At 42.0% G+C, this 20935-nt stretch overlaps 1 protein-coding gene across 1 annotated transcript in view; it reads right to left on the bottom strand.

Moving 5' to 3' along the window:
* The window catches only part of lhfpl2a (LHFPL tetraspan subfamily member 2a), a 30717-nt gene extending 20959 nt beyond the window's left edge, over positions 1 to 9758 (bottom strand). Inside the window, exon 1 of the mRNA XM_060935080.1 lies at positions 9701 to 9758. The gene's annotated coding sequence lies outside the window, so the exon portion shown is untranslated. The remainder of the gene's footprint in view (positions 1 to 9700) is intronic.
* Positions 9759 to 20935: the final 11177 nt, after the last annotated feature.

Genomic DNA, 20935 nt, shown 5'->3' with positions numbered 1-20935 from the left:
TCTGGCGACAAATATAAACACTTAGTTGCAGACAAATCAGTGCTCACTGTAGGTGGGAATTAAATTTTACACGCGTGTGCGCACACGCATGAAAGAGATTAACAGTCTCAGGTTTCCTCTAATCCTCTGTAAGCTCTTTAAATTAGAACCACAAAAACATGTCATCCATCACTGATAATTTATTACCCTTCTTTAACTCCTTCCTTTAGTGTAGAGTTGATGTGATAGGGTGTGCTAGTTTATTATTAGTGTACGTTTGTGTAGACTTGCTGTGTGAGTGCAGTGTTAATGTGTGTTAATGCATTGTTAGTATGCGCAATGAAGTGTTGGTGTGTTAGTATTAACGTGAGTGCAGTGTTGATTCAATTCAAAGAACTTTATTTTTCCATATGTGAAAAGCATTTGTGCGTATCCAATTCTCCTAGCCCCCCCCAACACACACACACACTCTAATGGATGTAGGCACAAAACTTAACATGGCTCTCTTAGTCCTGAAGGTGAGTGATCTGTATCTCTGACCTGAAGGTAAAAGGCAGTATTGACTGTGCAGTGTGCGTGTTGTGCCCAAGGCTATTTGTGTTCCTTTTAATTTAGTCCTTCTATTGTAGATGCTGATAAGTGATGTGTTACTGTAGTGTTGGTGTTAGTGCAGTGTTTGCGTGTTGGTGCATGGCTGGTGTGTATTAGTGTAGTGTTGGTGTGTGTTTGTGCAGTGTTAGTGTAATGTTGGTACGAGTTACTGTAGTGTTGGTGTGTGTTAGTGCAGTGTTGGTGTGTGTTAGAGCAGTGCTTGTGTGTGTTAGAGCAGTACTTGTGTTGCTTGACCTTAATGCAGCTTTTGACACCACTGATCATACTATACTCCTTGAAAGACTAGAACGTGTTGTTGGAAACCACCCTCTCCTGGCTCAGGTCTTATTTAACTGATTCTTATCAGTTTTTTTATGCAAACAGTGACTTCTCTACACATAGACCCCTTTCACTGACGTCACCCGAAACCGGAAGTAAACAGACCCTGCGCCATTTTGGAAGACCAACAAACTCGTGATTAGGGGGAAATAACGGCAGCGGTATGTGAACCCACGAGAATAAAGTGGAGTGGCAAACGACTTAAACAAACAAATCTGAGCTGTTTTATTTATGATTTATTGGCCCAACAGAAGACTTGAAAGAAACCTGTGTGAGACTTGGCAAAAAACTGTGGATATAATGGATAAGTCTGTGCATGATCTGCGGACACTTTGAGGTAAGCAAACGCAAGAAATTCAGATTTAAAACATGCTAAATTGGCCCCAAGTTGATAACTGTATGAGGAGCAAGCCTCCCAGACTTCAACAATTTAATAATAATAATAATTTAGGATGGTTTGGGGCTTTCTTGCTGCTGCCAGGTTGGTTGTTGAGTAGCCTGACTGTTCTTTTTTTCTTGCGTGTGGTATCATTGTTGACGCGAGGTTGTTTTTTGAACATGCCAATACGGACACGATTTCCCCTGATGAGTTATGACTTCAGACGCGATGCGTGTGTGGAGGTGTGGAGTCCGCGTGATATGTGCATAAGATAGGCTTCTCATGTGTTTGGAGATCCGCGCTCCGAGACAAGCGCAAGCACCCCCCCCCCAAGGGAAAAAAGGGACCCCCCGAAAATATTGGCATAGTTCGAACACTGAGTGTAGGCACTGGGTGTAAACAACAAATAGTTTACAATGTCTGGGTAGCAAACAGATGGCAGAATTGGTGTGTCAGGTCCTCCTTATGTTTCCATTCTCCCTTGCCACGAGTCTTATCATATGGGTCAAACCCATCAATCACAGCCAGTTTCTCCACATACCGTGCCCTTTCTGCAGCTGGTAATGTACTCACATAACCCGAATTATCATCCATCGTGTCACTTTACTCTCGCTCGTACTTTGTTTTATATTGTGAGTGCATGTACTTGGTCTTCCAATATGGCGCCTAACAAAATCTCGCGGCGCGGTGACGTCATGTGAAAGGGGTCTATACTAAGGTAAAGTTTGGTGTTCTGCAAGGTTTTCTTTTAGGCCCACTGCTTTTTTCTTTAGTTATGCTATCTCTGAGTAAAATTATTCGTAAACATGGAATTAGCTTCCACTGTTATGTTGATGACATACAGTTGTATGTTTCAGCAAAGTCAGATGAGAGACATCAGCTTAATAAAGGAATGTGTAAAGCACATTAGACACTGGATGCTTATTAACTTCCTTCTACTCAACTGTGGATGGTAAAAGAGAGCAACTGGACTTGCTTGAAGATTCTTGAAGACGTTTCACCTCTCATCCGAAAAGCTTCTTCAGTTCTGTCTGACTGGTAGGGAGCATCAGGTATTTATCCTCTCATGGATGAAAAGCTCATCTAAGGTGTCATTGAGTCATCCTGTTGGTGTGGGTCACTGGGGGCTGGTTGTGAACGGCCTCGAGAGTCGTTAGGATGATCAATGGATTGCCTGTTAGGGTGATCAATGGAATGCTGATTCTCTCTGTCCTCCTGTGAGTCACTGAAAACAGCTGGGTTTTGGTGTGCATTCAGTTGTCTGGGAAGTGTGCCAAGGACTGCATTGTAGGTGGCTGATAAATGATGTCTTAGACCCCCACCTCCGTTCAGTGATGGCCATTCCAGGTTGACAAAAATGGCTTCTTTAACTCCTCGCTCATACCAACGATCCTCTCTGGCTAAAATGTGTACGTTGCAATCCTGAAATGAGTGTCCTTTGTTGTTAAGATGAAGGTAGACAGCAGAGTCCTGGCCTGAGGAACTGGCTCTCCTGTGTTGAGCCATGCGCCTGTGAAGTGGTTGTTTTGTCTCCCCAATATACGAATATGTGCATTCCTCACTGCACTGAATGGCATACACTACGTTGTCCTGTTTGTGTCTGGGTATTCTGTCCTTAGCGTGGACCAGTTTCTGCTTCAGAGTGTTACTGGGTCTGAAATGTACCGGAATGTTGTGTTTGTAGAAGATCTTCCTGAGTTTCTCAGATAGGCCAGAAATGTAGGGAATGACAATGTTCTTGTGTTTGTTCCTGTTATCCTCCTTGTCCGTTTTGTTCCTTTTTCTGCTCTTGAGGAAAGACCAGTTGGGATACCCGCAGTTCTGAAGTGCTTTCTTGATGTGATTCTGCTCCTTCTCTTTTCCCTCTATCGTTGTAGGGATATTCTGAGCCCTTTATCCTCTCATGGATGAAAAGATGAGCTTTTCATCCATGAGAGGATAAATACCTGATGCTCCCTACCAGTCAGACAGAACTGAAGAAGCCTTTCGGATGAGAGGTGAAACATCTTCAAGAATCTTCAAGCAAGTCCAGTTGCTCTCTTTTACCACCCACAGTTTACCATGACCTGGATGACTGAGAATCTTCACAGACATACTTCCTTCTACTCAATTCTGACAAGAAAGGGGTACTTGTACTAAGACCATATGCAGTGAGAAGCAAGCTTTCTGATTACAAAGCAACTCTGGATGGCTTTTCTGTTTCATCTTGTGCAGTCGGAAAAGACCTTGGTGTGATTACTAAATGTTACAAGGATATCTTTCTTTCATCTCAGAAATATTACTAAGATAAGAAATATAATGTCATTAAACAATGGAGGAAAACTAGTACATGCATTTGTTACCTCTTAGTTGGATTATTGTAATGCCCTACTGTCTAGATATTCTAGTAGGTGCATAAACAAGCTTCAGTTCGTTCAGAATGCAGGAGTGAGAATCCTTATTAGAATCAAAAGATATGACCATATCACCCCTATCTTATCCACACTGTATTGGCTCCCAATAATATTTTGCATTAAGTATAAAATATTACTATTAGCACTGTCGCCTCACAGCAAGAAGGTCCAGGTTCGAGCCCTGTGGCCAGCGAGGGCCTTTCTGTGCGGAGTTTGCATGTTCTCCCCGTGTCCACGTGGGTTTCCTCCGGGTGCTCCGGTTTCCCCCACAGTCCAAAGACATGCAGGTTAGGTTAACTGGTGACTCTAAATTGACCGTAGGTGTGAATGTGAGCGTGAATGGTTGTCTGTGTCTATGTGTCGGCCCTGTGATGACCTGGCGACTTGTCCAGGGTGTACCCCGCCTTTCGCCTGTAGTCAGCTGGGATAGGCTCCAGCTTGCCTGTGACCCTGTAGAACAGGATAAAGCGGCTAGAGATAATGAGATGAGATATTACTATTACCTATAAAGCACTGAACAGTCTCCCACCACAGTACCTGAGTGAACTTCTGGTCTTTTATTACCTACTTAGATCAAAAGGTGCAGGCTATTACTACCTTGAATAGTACCTTGAATAGTGAAGGCTCCATCAGGCGGCAGAGCCTTTTCTTACAAAGCCCCACAGTTATGGAACAGCCTTTCAAGTAGTGTTTGGGACTTGTACACAGTCTCAGTGTTTGAGGCCCTGTCCACACGGCAACGGATTCAGGTGAATCCAATAAAATTATTTATCGTTTCGGCCTGGCGTCCACATGGCACTGGCGTTTTGGGTGCCCCAAAACGAAATCTTTTGAGAACGGGTTCCAGAGTGGAAAGATCTGGCAACGGCGCCGTTGCGAAGTCGTCTGGATGAGTAGAACGGATTTGTTTATGATGACGTCACAACCACATGTGCTTCACGCCGGGTAGAAGTGTAACGAACTCGATGCGAGTTGTCAACAAATCCTATAACTTGGTTCATGAAACGCGCTTACAAAATATTTTCACTGTGAATATTTATTGTGTAATGGTGCAAAGTGAGAGAGAGAGAGAGAGAGAGAGAGAGAGAGAGAGAATAGCCCTTAGGGCAGAGTCAATCCCGCCAGCAAAAATAAGGAAAAAAAAGGAGCGATCTCACCTCTTCAGATGTTGGTTTAAGTCCTACAATACATTCCTCAAAAAGGGCGTAGAAGAACAAAGTAATCCATCAACGTGTAGCATTCAATTTATTCCGGACCATTAAAGACGCCGCCTTCTGCGTAGAATCATACGTCATCCTCGCCACCATATTGGATGGGTCAAAGCGGAGAATAAAGATGCCTCATTCATGTGCTGCGTTTAACTGTACCAACAGGTTTGCCGTCCAAACGAGATCACATGGGATTACCTTTCACAGGTGAGACTGGAAAAATACTTTTAATTGTATTTGGTCATTATAATGTAATTTTACGAACAGATTTTTCTGACTTTGTGGCTAATATGAAGTCTCGCGCATAATAGTTTATGCGCATGCGTCCTTACTTCTTCTATTGTTCTGGTGTCTCCGAAGGGACCGTCTTACAGCGCCCCTAGAGGTGTGCCATGTGTATTGCATAGTTTTCAGCAAGCGTTGCGTTGCCATATGTACCTGATATTTTACTGATCCGTTGCCCATGTGGACGCGATATTTTTTTTAATAACATCTCGTTGCCGTTGTCATGTGGATGTAGCCTAAGTCTACACTGAAAACATATCTGTTTTGTCAAGCCTTTTGTTAATAGCTTTTTATTGGGTAAAGGAGCAGATCTGGAGAATTTACAGGCATAGAGTGTTTTGATAAACTGGGATGTTTGGAAGCTGTCACCTCCCCACTCTCACGTGTTCACTCAGGTGTGTTGACAGTGTCCCAGGGCACCCAGGGAGCATGTCTGTGTTACCTTCTGGCTCTCCCTTTTAGTTATGCTGGCATAGTTAGTCTTGCTGGAGTCCCTGCTTGCACTCAGTGCACATTGCACAATATATGCTGTTCTTAACCATTACTCATTAACTGAGATACCAGTGATCCTGTACACTTCTGCTCTCCGGAACTGCCTGAGCCATCCCTACTCCTGGTTGGAGTTCTCATAACTTGAGGACTGCAGTAGTGTTGGTGTATGTTAGTATAATGTGGTACAGTGCTGAGGTTCAGGAGGTTCATGTCCTTGCTTTTTTTCCCTTCACCTCTTTTCCTATCCGGGTGCAGGTCAGAGTGTGTCAGATCTGCACTGGGATGGAAGAAAAACAGAACAGAGAAAAGATATAATTAAACACACACACACACACACACACACACACACACACACACACAGAGTAAGTGAGTGAGCGAGAGAGAGAACTGTAGATTACAGGGTTCTTATGCAGGAAGGGTGGAAATCAGATCTGTGTGTGTGTGTTCTGGAAGACAGAGGAGAGTGTTCTGGTGTTTTCTCAGCTGGGGCAGAGGCTGTACAGAATTTAGAACTTTATCAGAAGCGTCTAAAGCACCTGCAGTGTGTGTGTGTGTGTGTGTGTGGGGTTCCCTCATGAATTGAATGATGGATAAACATGAACACCTTATCCATCCATTCTGGTATTCATTTTTCTATGCATTGTCCCACTGTCCATCCATTCATCATTTCCCATCTATCACTCATTCATCTTTACAGTCCTATCTTAATCTGCCTCTCAATCCATCCATCATCTGTCCACCCATTAGTAAATAGTAAATGTATGTATTGTATTGATTCTTACAACTGCAGCTGTGTGTGTGTGTGTATGTGTGTCAGAGAGAGAGAGAGAGAGAGAGAGAGAGAGAGAGAGAGAGAGAGATTCCCACATACCCAGGTGGCATGTGGGAAATTCAGGACATCCGTCAAAAACAAACCAATGGAAAAAAGTCACACGCACACACACACACACACACACACACACACACACACACACACACACACACAATTGTAAACATGGTCACCTTCGTATATATGTTTGTATATGCTCTCCCTGGATTTCCTGATAATATAAACACAATTGTCACGCACCCACCCACACACACATACTTTTTGCTCAGAATCACTCAGGTCATAAATCAAGACTGATACAAAGACTGATCCTTGGTGTCTGATTAAATCTGTTTTTAAACTTTTATGCAACGTGTTGAAAATTTTTTTAGTATTATCAAGCTCGTTATTGACCGGCACTGATGCAAAGGATCATGACACACACACACACACAGGAAGTCACACAGCTATGGAAAACCATAACAATACAGTCAGTCTGGATACACTAAATATATGCACACACACACTGTAAGAGAGCTGAAGGGGGCCTCTGCAGGACCACCATACAGTCGTTAGTATTCACTGCACAGCTTAGAGAGGTAGGTGTGTGTGTGTGTGTGTGTGTGTGTAGGTTTTCATATACAGTTTATACGAGAGTGAGTTTTATGAAAACCTTAAAAGTGCAATATAAATGGAATTTTGTTTTCTAGGGGAAGTTCTTTGTTTGACTCACCCTCACACAGTCATGAAATAAATGATCTGCACCAGGGAATTTGTTTTATGCCCTGTCTAAAGGAACTATACCTTAACCACAAATCACCTAAAATATTGCAGTTCTCCAGGAGCACTGGCCATTTAACGAGGATTTGGATGCACAGATATGCGCTACTGCCAACGACGAGACAAGACTAAAACTTTACACTACACCTAATTTACTACATTGCATCCTAAAATACGACACTACTCCCTGAAAATCATCATAAAATACTACATCTGCGACACAATTACACTTCAAACTACTATAACACACTACACAATCACACTGCACACTACAGTATTATTACATCCTACATCCTACCATAAAACACTACACACTATTACGTGTGTATGTATCATGCACTGAGAGCTGAAACACAATATATTAACAACAAATCCATGTCTGGTTTTGTAAATGTTGTAGCACAAACTTATCTTCTTAGCTTATGATTTTGTGAGTTGTTTTTATTATATATAAAGTCTGTACTGGCCCCACCCCCTTAGAACTGTTGAGATTCTCACTGGCCCCACCCCCTTAGCACCCTGGAGATTTGTTTAGTTTTGTTCTAAATGTATTAGATGTAATCCATTATTAATCAACGTCCTGGTTATGTAAACTGTGTCTCAGAGTTATAAAAACTTATCTTTACTAACGTACAGATTTAGTAATGTACAGATTTATTAATGGACATCTTCCCTAATCTACGAGGGTAAGTCAAAAAGTTCTAAGACAGTCGTTATAATTTCAAAAGATGTGAAAGACATCCCCCCAGAATTCTACAAAGAAGGAATTCTCTGATGGAAACACCACTTGCAGAAGTGTTTAGATTTAAATGGAGGATATGTAGAGAAATAGCTTTGTTATTTTCATAAATAAAGATTTTTTTCAATTTGTCTTAGAACTTTTTGACTTACCCTCGTATATATTCCTTAATGAACAGGTTTAATAATTTACAGATTTAACAATTTAGTAATGTACATATTCACTAATGTACAGAATCAGTAATGTACAAATTTACTAATGTATCGATTCACTAATGCATCAATTCACTAATGTATAAATTTACTAATGTACAGATTTACAAATGTATACATTTACTAAAGTACAGAATCAGTAATGTAAAGATTCACTAAAGTAAAGATTATGTAAAAATGTATTCATGTACAGATTCAGTAAGATCACTGCATTTATGCAGTACATCATAAAATACTACACATAACATCTTAAAATACTAAACTACATCCCTATAAATTATATGGTACAACACCCTGAAATACTACACAACATCCTAAAATAATGTCCTACACCAGAGAATACTACACTACACCATGAAATACTACACTACAACCCAAAATACTGTACAGCACAATAAAATACTACACATAACATCTTAAAATACTAAACTACATCCTTATAAATTATACAACACCCTGAAATGCTATACAACATACTAAAATACTACACTACATCATACAATACTACACTGCACACCTGAAATGCTACACTGCATGCTAAATTACCTTGATACTCCCTAAAATACTACTTTGCATCCTAAAATATTACACTACACCCTACAATACTACCCCACACACTGAAATACGACACCACACCTTAAATGCTATGATATAATCTAGAACACTAACTACCCCCACAATACTACACTAAACCCTAAAGTACTACACTACACCCTCGAATGCTACAGTAAGTTGCATCCTAAAATATTATACTACCCCACACACTGAAATATGAAACCACATCTCAAATGCTATGATATAACCTAGAATACTAACTACCCCCACAATACTACACTAAACCTTAAAATACTACACATCCTAAAATGTTACAGTACATCCTAATATACGACACTGCTTCTAAAATAGTACGCACTACATCATAAAATGTATACAATACTAGACACTAAAGCATTAACTACAACCTAAAATACTACATTACTTCCAAAAAAGCTACACTGGATCCTAATATATTACATTAAACCCTAAAATACTACACAATATCCTAAAATAGTAAACTACACACAACAATACTATACTGCATCCTAAAATACTACAGTACACATTAAAACAATATCATACACCTAATTTACTACAATCCATCCTTAAATACTACACTACACCCTAAAGTCTTACACTATACCTACCCTGAAATACTCCACATCATCATAAAGTACTACACTTCCACACTACAGTAGAACATTATTACATCACACTATCTTACTAGTAGTACACACCACTATAACACACTCCAAACTATTATAGTTATATATTATACACTACTAGTGCATTGCATACTACACACACAACTAATAATCTTCAATGGGATTCATGCACTGGGAGCCAAAACACAAATCAAAGTCAAATGAAATCAAAGTCAAATCAAACATCAAAGAAGATCCAATGAAATCAAACATCAAAGAAGATCAAAGTGAAAGCAGTTGATTAAATTCCTGACCTGTTCAGTGTGTGCGTTCTGTGCCCATATCCAAGTCAGCACACAGCTCCCTCATACACATTGACTGAGAAAATCCCCCACTGCACTGTCTACACCCCCGACTCCACCCCGTCCACGTCACCAAGGCAACCCCCACACCAGATCCCGCCCCCACATCAATCAAATTCCTACACTGTTAGCAGGAAAGTCCATTCTTCAGCTCTCAATGCAGACTACACACAGACCAGAAGTCTCCCTCTCCCTGTCTCCCTCTCTCTTTTTGTTTAAAGTGATCAGTGGGCTGTGTCCTTATCCTTGGTCCCAATTCTATTGGCTTTGTTTCAAATCCTTTCAGACTGACCTGAGGTCAACCAGGAAATCACAGCTGGATTTGGAGACCTGCATATGTGTGTGTGTGTGTGTGTGTGTGTGTGTGCAGCTTTACCTGCAGATATACTCACACACAAATTACAAATGCAGCCACTCAGGAAGTTTCCATACTGTCATGACTGGCAGCTTAACAGGGAAAATACAAAGAGGAAAGACATTCACAAACACACACACACACACACACACACACACACACACACACACACACACCAGCCTGCCTGCTGTGAGTGTACGGGAATTACAGGCTCGCTAAAGCAGATCACTGCTGGTTCTTAAACACTTCAAATCTTCAACGGTATTTAAAAAGCTCCATTGCAAAACTCTAAAACTACGTTTACACCGAAACTTGACGAGGGTCTCGTTTTACTGTTAACGCTTTTATCAGTATATTAAATAAAGTATATAAAAGAAATAAAATAAAGGTTTAGATAAACACGGTATTAAAAATAAAGCATTCAGTAAGGTATTTAATAGCTACAGAGAAAAAAAACCCACAAGACTGAGATCAACAGTGGAGGCTGGAAAGATTTGGAGTTCTCAGCATGATGGACATGATTGTGACTCTTCTGACCCTCCACCCCAATTAACCCTTTGTTACTCCCTCTACCCTAAACCTATCCCGGGGCAGATGTGATGGCAGGGGTAAAAGCAAAAAAAAAAAAGTGCTAATTCTGCACAATAATAGCAGCTCTGTGTGATAGAGCTGGTATCCTTTTACAGCAGTGTGAACTGAAACAATGTGGGGGGATGGACACACACACACACACCCACACACACACCAAAATACTACAAGATATCCTAAAATACTATTCTTCGTTTGCATGTGATGCCATAGCTAATTATGCATGAGGCTTTGAACCAGAAGTGGGCCATGTTGGAGGATATACACAAACTCACGCTGCACACATTTACTAGAGAAGATATGCTCGAGAAGTTATGTTCAAGAATTCCTTTTGTTTCTTCGCTATGCCAACTCTTTATGCTCTTTATGCTGTAATTGGATGTGGGCACAACTTTATTCGAGACAAGGGGATTTATAAGTTCTTTAGAATTCCAGCAATTATAAATAATCAAGGAGAAAAAACAAGAGAGTTGTCCACGGAGCGTAGACGTCAATGGCTGTCTAACATAAACCAGGCTGATCTAAGCGATGAGAAAGCAAAAACCACATGAGTCTGCAATGAACATTTTATCAACGGTAAGTGCTATGAACTAGTTATAAATGAAAGATTGCAATAGATAAGAAATATTGGATCGTTTAATAGCCTGGTTGTGCAGAAACTCGCTGATGTCAAACGTGACAAGGTCGTGATCATTGATTGAGAGATCTGACAATCAAAGGCTTCAACAATTGTTTCATTTGAAAAAAGAGCTGTATATAATTTTTGATGAAGCTGCTTTTATTTTGCTTTTTCTTTCCAGTAGGGAAACCAGCTGATCTCTACAGTTTTATGGATCCAGACTGGGCTCCAACACAAAATATGGGCCACAACAAAATAAAAGATGGTACTAAAGCAGTAGCGTGAAATGCGAGGCTTACATAGAGCAGAAAGAAATGCAAAATTATTGAAGAATTTTCCCAAACAATCACAGAGTCAATCGAACAAGATTCATGTCAATCCACTACCTCAAAAACTGCAGTGTCCTCGCCCGGTGAGTGCTCTTTTATAACTAAATATGTTATATAGTGTGTTAGATACCTATCTTTTGAAGCAGTCAAAATGATTGTTTTGAAAATAGATTTGAGAAATGGTGGGCGGCACGGTGGTGTAGTGGTTAGCGCTGTCGCCTCACAGCAAGAAGGTCCTGGGTTCGAGCCCCAGGGCCAGCGAGGGCCTTTCTGTGTGGAGTTTGCATGTTCTCCCCGTGTCCGCGTGGGTTTCCTCCGGGTGCTCCGGTTTCCCCCACAGTCCAAAGACATGCAGGTTAGGTTGACTGGTGACTCTAAATTGACTGTAGGTGTGAATGTGAGTGTGAATGGTTGTCTGTGTCTATGTGTCAGCCCTGTGATGACCTGGCGACTTGTCCAGGGTGTACCCCGCCTTTCGCCCGTAGTCAGCTGGGATAGGCTCCAGCTTGCCTGTGACCCTGTAGAAGGATAAAGCGGCTAGAGATAATGAGATGAGATGAGATTTGAGAAATGACTACAAGCTTCTAAATGTAACTCCTCTTTACCTTCCAGTCTATATTCTTACCACTGTATATCTTACCACTCTCTCTCTCTCTCTGTATATATATATATATATATATATATATATATATACTGGGTGCGATTTGCTGGGGGGGATCATCCCCCCCTCTGGTTTTTATCTCTGCTGAAAAAAAATCCTCGGGGACAACCCCGTCAATAAAACAAACCAAAAAAAAAGTTGACATGACAGGCATGTTGTGACACAGTTTTCTATGGTCTACATTGCACTCACTTTCAAAATGACCCGAAGTGGCAGCTTTGATGTTCACGAACGTCCCCAGCAAATAGATACATTGTAGATAATAACAATATCTTTGCGTTCTATGCAGGGATGCAAACAGCGCGCCTTTTGGCGGATGCCGCCTTTTTCACGACCGATTTTTTTTTTTAGGGGGGACGTTGGAGTGTCTGATTATAATTTCAAAGTAAATTCTGTATTAAAATTACTAAATAAGCAAATCTGTTACAGTCCATGAAACAGGAAGTATAAGGATGAGAAAAAAAACAGTTTAAATCGGAAAGCTGCGCACAATGTGAACTGCGCCATCAGAGCAAACTGTTCATTTAGTATTCATGTATTTTAGTGATTTTCGAGTCACTGTCCATTTAATCCGGAGGGAGAGAAACATCACAGCAATCCGACAAGCAATGCGAACTTTGTTGTGTTAGTGTTCGTGTATTTAGTCAGAGAGATAGGAAGATGAATTTACTATCTCTGGTTTAGTGTTCGTTTTCATTTAGTGTTATTCATTTGATATCATTGGATGTTATTGAGCTGTTAGCCTATTGTTACCTTAATTTTGTGACGTTTCATGATTAAAAAAAAAAAATCCCCCCTTCTGGTTTTTTGACAAATCGCACCCTATATATATATATATATCTCAGCTGGATAGTACAGTGGTAATGCTCACTGACTACGATGCGGGAGATCGGGGTTCGAATCCCAGTCGGGGCAAACCTTAGGCAAGACCCCTCATGATATATCAGCCTACCTTATGTGAAGACATAACTGATAGAGTCAGATGTCGCCTGGGTCAACAAGGTCTGCATCAGTTGCTAGGGAACCAGGGCAAACTGATGAGAAATGGGCTACTGGAACAAGACATCGATGGACGAGGACAGAAAATACGGATTTGCTGGAATTCTACTATACAAGCAATCCCAGAGAGAGGGGATACATGCAGTGAATGTGGGACCATTGGATACTTCGAAACAATCAAGGCTAACAAAGAAACAGCTATTAGCCCAGTGTTCCAACATCCGTAATCGAAATCTACTATCACAACTAGAGATTAATGAAATACAACAACAGGGAGCCAGGAAGACAGGTCAGCGGGGAGATGTCATCATCATCCCCACAACCAAAGATTGGGTACCAAGCCCCAACAGCTAACAGCCTCAACACAAGAGCTGCTGACCTGAGAAGGAAGATCGTGATCCAACTGGAAACCTGGAGCCCCCGACGAATACCGAAGCTGAGTTGCCAAGTACCTTCAGAAGATCTACTAGTAGATGTGAATGCTGCTCTGAAGACATTCTCCACAAGAACCATCACTGAGACCAACAAGCTGATACACAGTACAGCAACAGTAATCATGGAGATGCTTGGACACAAGGTGGGCTCGGGACATAACAAACAGTATCCACCATGGAAGAGACGATTAGAGGCCAAGATAAAGGCAGCACGGAGAGAAGTTAGCCAGCTAGCTGAACTACAGAAAGGGAACATGGTGAATAAAGGGGCACCCAGGAAGTATAACTCACTCTCCATACCAGATGCACTCAAAACTGCCAAACAGCGACTAACAGCTCTGGCCACCCGGTTGAAGAGATACACTAAGGAGGGAGAGGCCAGGAGAATAAACAAGCTGTTCTCCACTGAACCAGCCAAGGTGTACTCTCAGTGGCAGGGGACCAACAACCGGTCAGACCCACCAAGAGCTGAGGTGGAAAAAGGTGGAAGGCATCACACAACACCGATGCCCAATGGTTAGTGGACCTAAGAGCTGACCACAGCAACCTCCCAGAACAAGAACCAGTAACCATCTCAATGGCAGATGTCCAAGAAAGAGTGTCAAAGATGAAGAGCTGGACAGCACCAGGCCCCGATATGATCCATACGTACTGGCTGAAGAAGCTAACTGCACTCCATGAATGCCTAGCAGCACAGATGAACCAGCTGCTGAGGGATGGGACCCACCCAGAATGGCTAACCCAAGGCAGGACAGTCCTAATCATGAAGGACCCCCAGAAGGGACCCATCCCATCCAACTACCGGCCAATTACCTGTCTCTGCACAACATGGAAGGCCCTGTCAGGCATAATTGCGGCAAAAATGAGTAAGCATGTGGCTCAATACATGAGCGAGGCACAGAAAGGAATTGGCAGTAACACCAGAGGAGCCAAGCACCAGCTACTGGTCGATAGAACAGTTGCCCGAGACTGTAAGAAGAGACAGACCAACCTGTGCACTGCCTGGATTGACTACAAGAAAGCCTACGACTCAATGCCACACACATGGATACTGGAATGTCTGGAACTGTATAAGATCAACAGGAACCTAAGGACCTTCATCCAGAACTCAATGGAAATGTGGAAGACAACCCTAGAGGCCAACTCAAAACCCATTGCCCAAGCCAACATCAAGTGCGGCATATACCAAGGAGATGTGCTATCACCACTGCTGTTCTGCATAGGCCTGAACCCCCTCAGTCAGATCATCACAAAGAGCGGCTACGGGTACCGATTCCGTAGTGGGGCAACAATCAGTCACCTGCTCTACATGGATGACATCAAGCTGTATGCCAGGAACGAGCGAGAAATAGACTCGCTGATCCACACCACCCGGATCTACAGCGATGACATAGGAATGTCATTCGGATTGGACAAGTGTGGCCGGATGGTCTCAAAGAGAGGCAAGATGATCTGGACTGAGGGGACTGACCTACCAGAGGGCAACATAGGTGATATCCAAGACAGCTACAAGTACCTTGGCATCCCACAGGCTAATGGAAACCATGAATAGGCCACAAAGAAGTCAACCACAGCCAAATACCTCCAGAGAGTAAGGCAGGTCCTGAAAAGTCAGCTGAATGGTAAGAACAAGGTCCGAGCCATCAACATATGCACTACCAGTCATCAGATACCCCGCTGGTATCATAAACTGGCCAAAGGAGGAGATAGAAGCCACAGATATCAAGACTAGAAAGCTCCTCACCATGCATGGAGGGTTCCACCCCAAGTCCAGCACCCTGAGACTATACACTAAGCGGAAAGAGGGAGGCCGAGGGCTAGTGAGCATCAAGACCACGGTCCAGGATGAAACATCGAAAATCCGAGAATACATCAGAAAGATGGCCCCAAAGGATGAACTGCTAAGTGAATGTCTCAGGCAGCAGAACCCTGATGAGAGTGCAGAGGAGGAGGAGGAACAGACAACCTGGAGGGACAAACCCCTACATGGCATGTACCACCTTCAGATAGAGGAAGTGGCTGATATCAAGAAATCCTACCAGTGGCTGGATAATGCAGGACTGACAGACAGCACAGAGGCACTAATCATGGCAGCACAAGAACAGGCCATAAGCACAAGAGCCATAGAGGCCAGGATCTACCAGAGTAGATCAGACTCAAGATGCAGACTGTGCAAAGAAGCCCCTGAAACAGTCCAGCACATAGTAGCAGGGTGTAAGATGCTAGCTGGATCAGCGTACATGGAGAGACACAACCAAGTGGCTGGGATAGTATACAGGAACTTCTGCAACCAGTATGGAATAGAAGTACCCAAGTCCCAATGGGCCATACCACAGAAGGTGGCTGAGAACAACAGGGCCAAGGTTCTGTGGGACTTCAGCTTCCAGACTGACAAACAGATCCTGGCTAACCAACTGGACATAGTGGTGGTGGACAAAGAGCAGAAGAGGTTGGTGGTGATAGATGTGGCGATCCCAGCTGACGCCAACATCAGGAAGAAGGAACATGAGAAACTTGAGAAGTATCAAGGGTTGAAAGAGCAGCTGGAACGGATGTGGAAGGTCAAGGGTTGCGTGTCCCCCATGGTAGTGGGGGCACTTGGGGCAATAACCCCCAAACTGGGAGAGTGGCTCTAGCAAATCCCAGGAACAACATCTGAAGCCTCAGTCCAGAAGAGCGCAGTCCTAGGAACATCAAAGATACTGCACAGAACCCTCAAACTCCCAGGCCTCTGGTAGAGGACCCGAGCTTGAGGATGACATGGACACCACCCCCCCGCTGGGGGTGAGAAGGAGATTTTTATATATATATAGTATGTCCTCCAACATGGCGACAGTCAATGACACAAGCAGTTTTGGTCACGTGGTTGCAAACCAAGAATACTACAAAATATCCTAAAATACTATATTACATCATAAAATACTACACTACAATGAAAACATGAGTTCTGAATGTACTCCACGTGTTGTACTGTAGCATTTTAGTGTGTAGTACAGTATTGTAGGATGTAGTGTAGCATTTTAGGATGCAGTGTAGTATTTTTTGTGTAGTACATTATTTTAGGTTGTAGATAGTGTTTTATTGTGTTACACAGTATTTTAGGATGTCGTGTAGTATTTTATGATGTAGTGTAGTATTTTACAGTGGTGCTTGAAAGTTTGTGAACCCTTTAAAATTTTCTATATTTCTGCATAAATATGACCGAAAACATCAGCAGATTTTCATACAAGTCCTAAAAGTAGATAAAGAGAACCCAGTTAAACAAATGAGACAAAAATATTATGCTTGGTCATTTATTTATTGAGGAAAATGATACAATATTACATATCTGTGTGGCAAAAGTATGTGAACCTTTGCTTTCAGTATCTGGTGTGACCCCCTTGTGCAGCAATAACTGCAACTAAATGTTTGCGGTAACTGCTGATCAGTCCTGCACACCGGCTTGGAGGAATTTTAGCCCATTCCTCCGTACAGAACAGCTTCAACTCTGGGATGTTGGTGGGTTTCCTCACATGAACTGCTCGCTTCAGATCCTTCCACAACATTTCAATTGGATTAAGGTCAGGACTTTGACTTGGCCATTCCAAAACATTAACTTTATTCTTCTTTAACCATTCTTTGGTAGAACGACTTGTGTGCTTAGGGCCGTTTTCTTGCTGCATGACCCACCTTCTCTTGAGATTCAGTTCATGGACCGATGTCCTGACATTTTCCTTTAGAACTCACTAGTATAATTCAGAATTCATTGTTCTGTCAATGATGGCAAGCCGTCCTGGCCCAGATGCAGCAAAACAGGCCCAAACCATGATACTACCACCACCATGTTTCACAGATGGGATAAGGTTCTTATGCTGGAATGCAGTGTTTTCCTTTCTCCAAACATAATACTTCTCATTTAAACCAAAAAGTTCTATTTTGGTCTCATCTGTCCACAAAACATTTTTCCAATAGCCTTCTGGCTTGTCCACATGATCTTTAGCAAACTGCAGATGAGCAGCAATGTTCTTTTTGGAGAGAAGTGGCTTTCTCCTTGCAACCCTGCCATGCACACCATTGTTGTTCAGTGTTCTCCTGATGGTGGACTCATGAACATTAACATTAGCCAATGTGAGAGAGGCCTTCAGTTGCTTAGAAGTTACCCTGGGGTCCTTTGTGACCTCGCTGACTATTACACGCCTTGCTCTCGGAGTGATCTTTGTTGGTCGACCACTCCTGGGGAGGGTAACAATGGTCTTGAATTTCCTTCATTTGTACACAATCTGTCTGACTGTGGATTGGTGGAGTCCAAACTCTTTAGAGGTGGTTTTGTAACCTTTTCCAGCCTGATGAGCATCAACAACACTTTTTCTGAGGTCCTCAGAAATCTCCTTTGTTCGTGCCATGATACACTTCCACAAACATGTGTTGTGAAGATCAGACTTTGATAGATCCCTATTCTTTAAATAAAACAGGGTGCCCAGTCACACCTGATTGTCATCCCATTGATTGAAAACACCTGACTCTAATTTCACCTTCAAATTAACTGCTAATCCTAGAGGTTCACATACTTCCACAGATATGTAATATTGGATCATTTTCCTCAATAAATAAATGACCAAGTATAATATTTTTGTCTCATTTGTTTAACTGGGTTCTCTTTATCTACTTTTAGGACTTGTGTGAAAATCTGATGATGTTTTCGGTCATATTTATGCAGAAATATAGAAAATTCTAAAGGGTTCACAAACTTTCAAGCACCACTGTATGGTGTTGTACAGTATTTTAGGATGTTGTGTAGTATGTTAGGATGTACTGTAGCAGTTTATTGTGTTGTGCAATATTTTATGACATAGTGTAGTATTTTAGGTGTATTTTAGATATAGTATTTTAGTGTGTGGTATAGTATTTACAGATGTACTTTAGTATTTTAAGATGTTATGTGTCATATTTTATGATTTTATGATATGTCACATTATATATATATTAGTGCTGTCAAAAATGTCGCGTTATTAACGCGTTAACTTGACTCAATTTTAACGGCGATAATTTTTTTATCGTGAGATTAACGCTCTGTGACATGATGCCCCGCACAGCCAGAGTCCTCTGCCCTCCCCCGAAGCGCCACGGTGCTCGGCTTAAGTTTTTCGTTTTCCCATCGGCGGCTCCAGCCCCACTTTGCAGTGGCTGTGACAAGACGTGTTATGCTCTGCAATAAAAAAAAAACATTGGTACAACCAGTGTTCGAACTATGCCGATATTTTCGGGGGGTCCCTTATTTTCCCTTGGGGGGGGGATGCTTGCGCTTGTCTCAGAGCGCGGCTCTCCATCACGCGCTCACTTCGGATATGCAAATGCTTCCCGTTACACACGATTGCTATGTCAATAAACATCATTTTGCCAATATTTTAGAGACCCCCCAACATTTCCCAAATCATGTTTTCAAGGGATCTCATGTCTGTTTCAGGGGATCTCGGATCCCCCGTGTACCCCCGTAGTTCGAACGGTGAGCAAGCCCATTCACTTTTTTATGCTGATAAGAGAATTACAATGGTTTTTCATGTGACAAAAATGTGCGATTAAATTGCGATTAATCGCGAGTTAACTATGACAGTCACGACATTAATCGCGATTAAATATTTTAATCGCTTGACAGCACTAATATATATAATAAGAGAGAGAGATATTTTGTGTTTGTACATTGTGGGACGTGGTATAAGATGACATCCCTATATTTTGGGGTACAATTTTACATCTAGTAAAATACACAGTAAAGGAACATTCAGAATTTTTTAAAGTCAGAAATGATCAGGATAACAGATACTAGCACAAAATAATGTTTTTCATTGCATTTTCAATTAAATTCACAGCTCAGCAAGCATCAAACAAACATCTGATATCACAATATGACCTGAGACTGAACCCACTGCTCATAGCTTTTTAAAAACACATACAGATTAGCACAATAATTACACTGCCACAGGAGGAACCTGATTGAAGCCACTTCCTGTTCTTGAGCTGGTACTTTTGTTTGGACTATTAAACATTTTGAAGGTACGCATGTCTATTCATGTCATATGAGACCCTGATTAGTGAAACAGAGCTACACAGGATGATTGACCGTTTTACTGCAGGACACAGGACTGTACCACCAACCCTCACTCCCCTCTGTCTAAGATGGTACAGTCTGGTGTTCCAGTGATAAACTTTACATGACCTCAGTGATATCAGTGTAATTTTTTTCCATATCTATACAGCTGTTACTAATAATGATAACTTGTGTGTGTGTGTGTGTGTGTGTGTGTGTAGCTTCCATAGGAAGTGCTGCTCGGCCACCCACCTTGAGCAAAAGGGATTTGTGTGTGTGTGTGTGTGTGTGAGAGAGAGAGATGCTGTCCTTTTTAACTTGTAAAAATGGAAACACATAACCCAAACCCACACCCACTCACACCCACCCACACACACACACACACACACACACTAAATGAGAAACAGCAGAGGTATTCCAGTGTGCAGGAGGGACACACAGATGTTTTCAGAGGTTCAGAAGACAGTCTCTCTCTCTCTCTCTCTCTCTCTCTCTCAAAGTTGCTTGAGACAAACTGGAGAAGGACATGAGTGGTTGTTTTTTTCAAAACAGTAGGAGGAGCTTAGCTGTCCATAAAACAAAGGAAAAGATCTGATGAGAACAATTGATGAGAAACATCAATTTGATGTTTCTCATCAACTGTTTCTCATCAGATCTTTTTCTTTTCCAAATTGATGAGAAACATCAAATATTATTTCTTATCATCACATCTGATGAGAAACAATTACTGGAAGAACGCCATGCCAATCATGGCAACTTTAGCCAATTGTGCAATTTCCCTTGGTTTCAATAAACAAACTTTTTTTTTTTTTAAATCTACATATACATATCTATCTACGTGGAAGACCATGCCACATAAGACCAAATTAGGGGGGAAATGTTCTCAATAAATGAACATAATTCCATATAGCTTTACATTATCAGTGGGATTATACAGAGTGTTAGGTGGAGTTTACATTAGACCGTATCAGAGGATCATCAGATTAATGTTTTTAAAACGATTAGCGTGCACACAGCAACACCAATACACGATTCGCGTGCACACAGCAACGCCAATACACGAATACGCTCGGCTCCGCAGGCATCCTGTGCTCCAAATCACTCCGCCCTGAACAGCGAGTGCCCTCTGGAGGGTGCG

Source organism: Neoarius graeffei, chromosome 12, assembly GCF_027579695.1.
Source record: "Neoarius graeffei isolate fNeoGra1 chromosome 12, fNeoGra1.pri, whole genome shotgun sequence".
Classification (NCBI taxonomy): Eukaryota; Metazoa; Chordata; class Actinopteri; order Siluriformes; family Ariidae; genus Neoarius; species Neoarius graeffei.
This window is presented reverse-complemented; position numbering and strand designations above follow the sequence as displayed.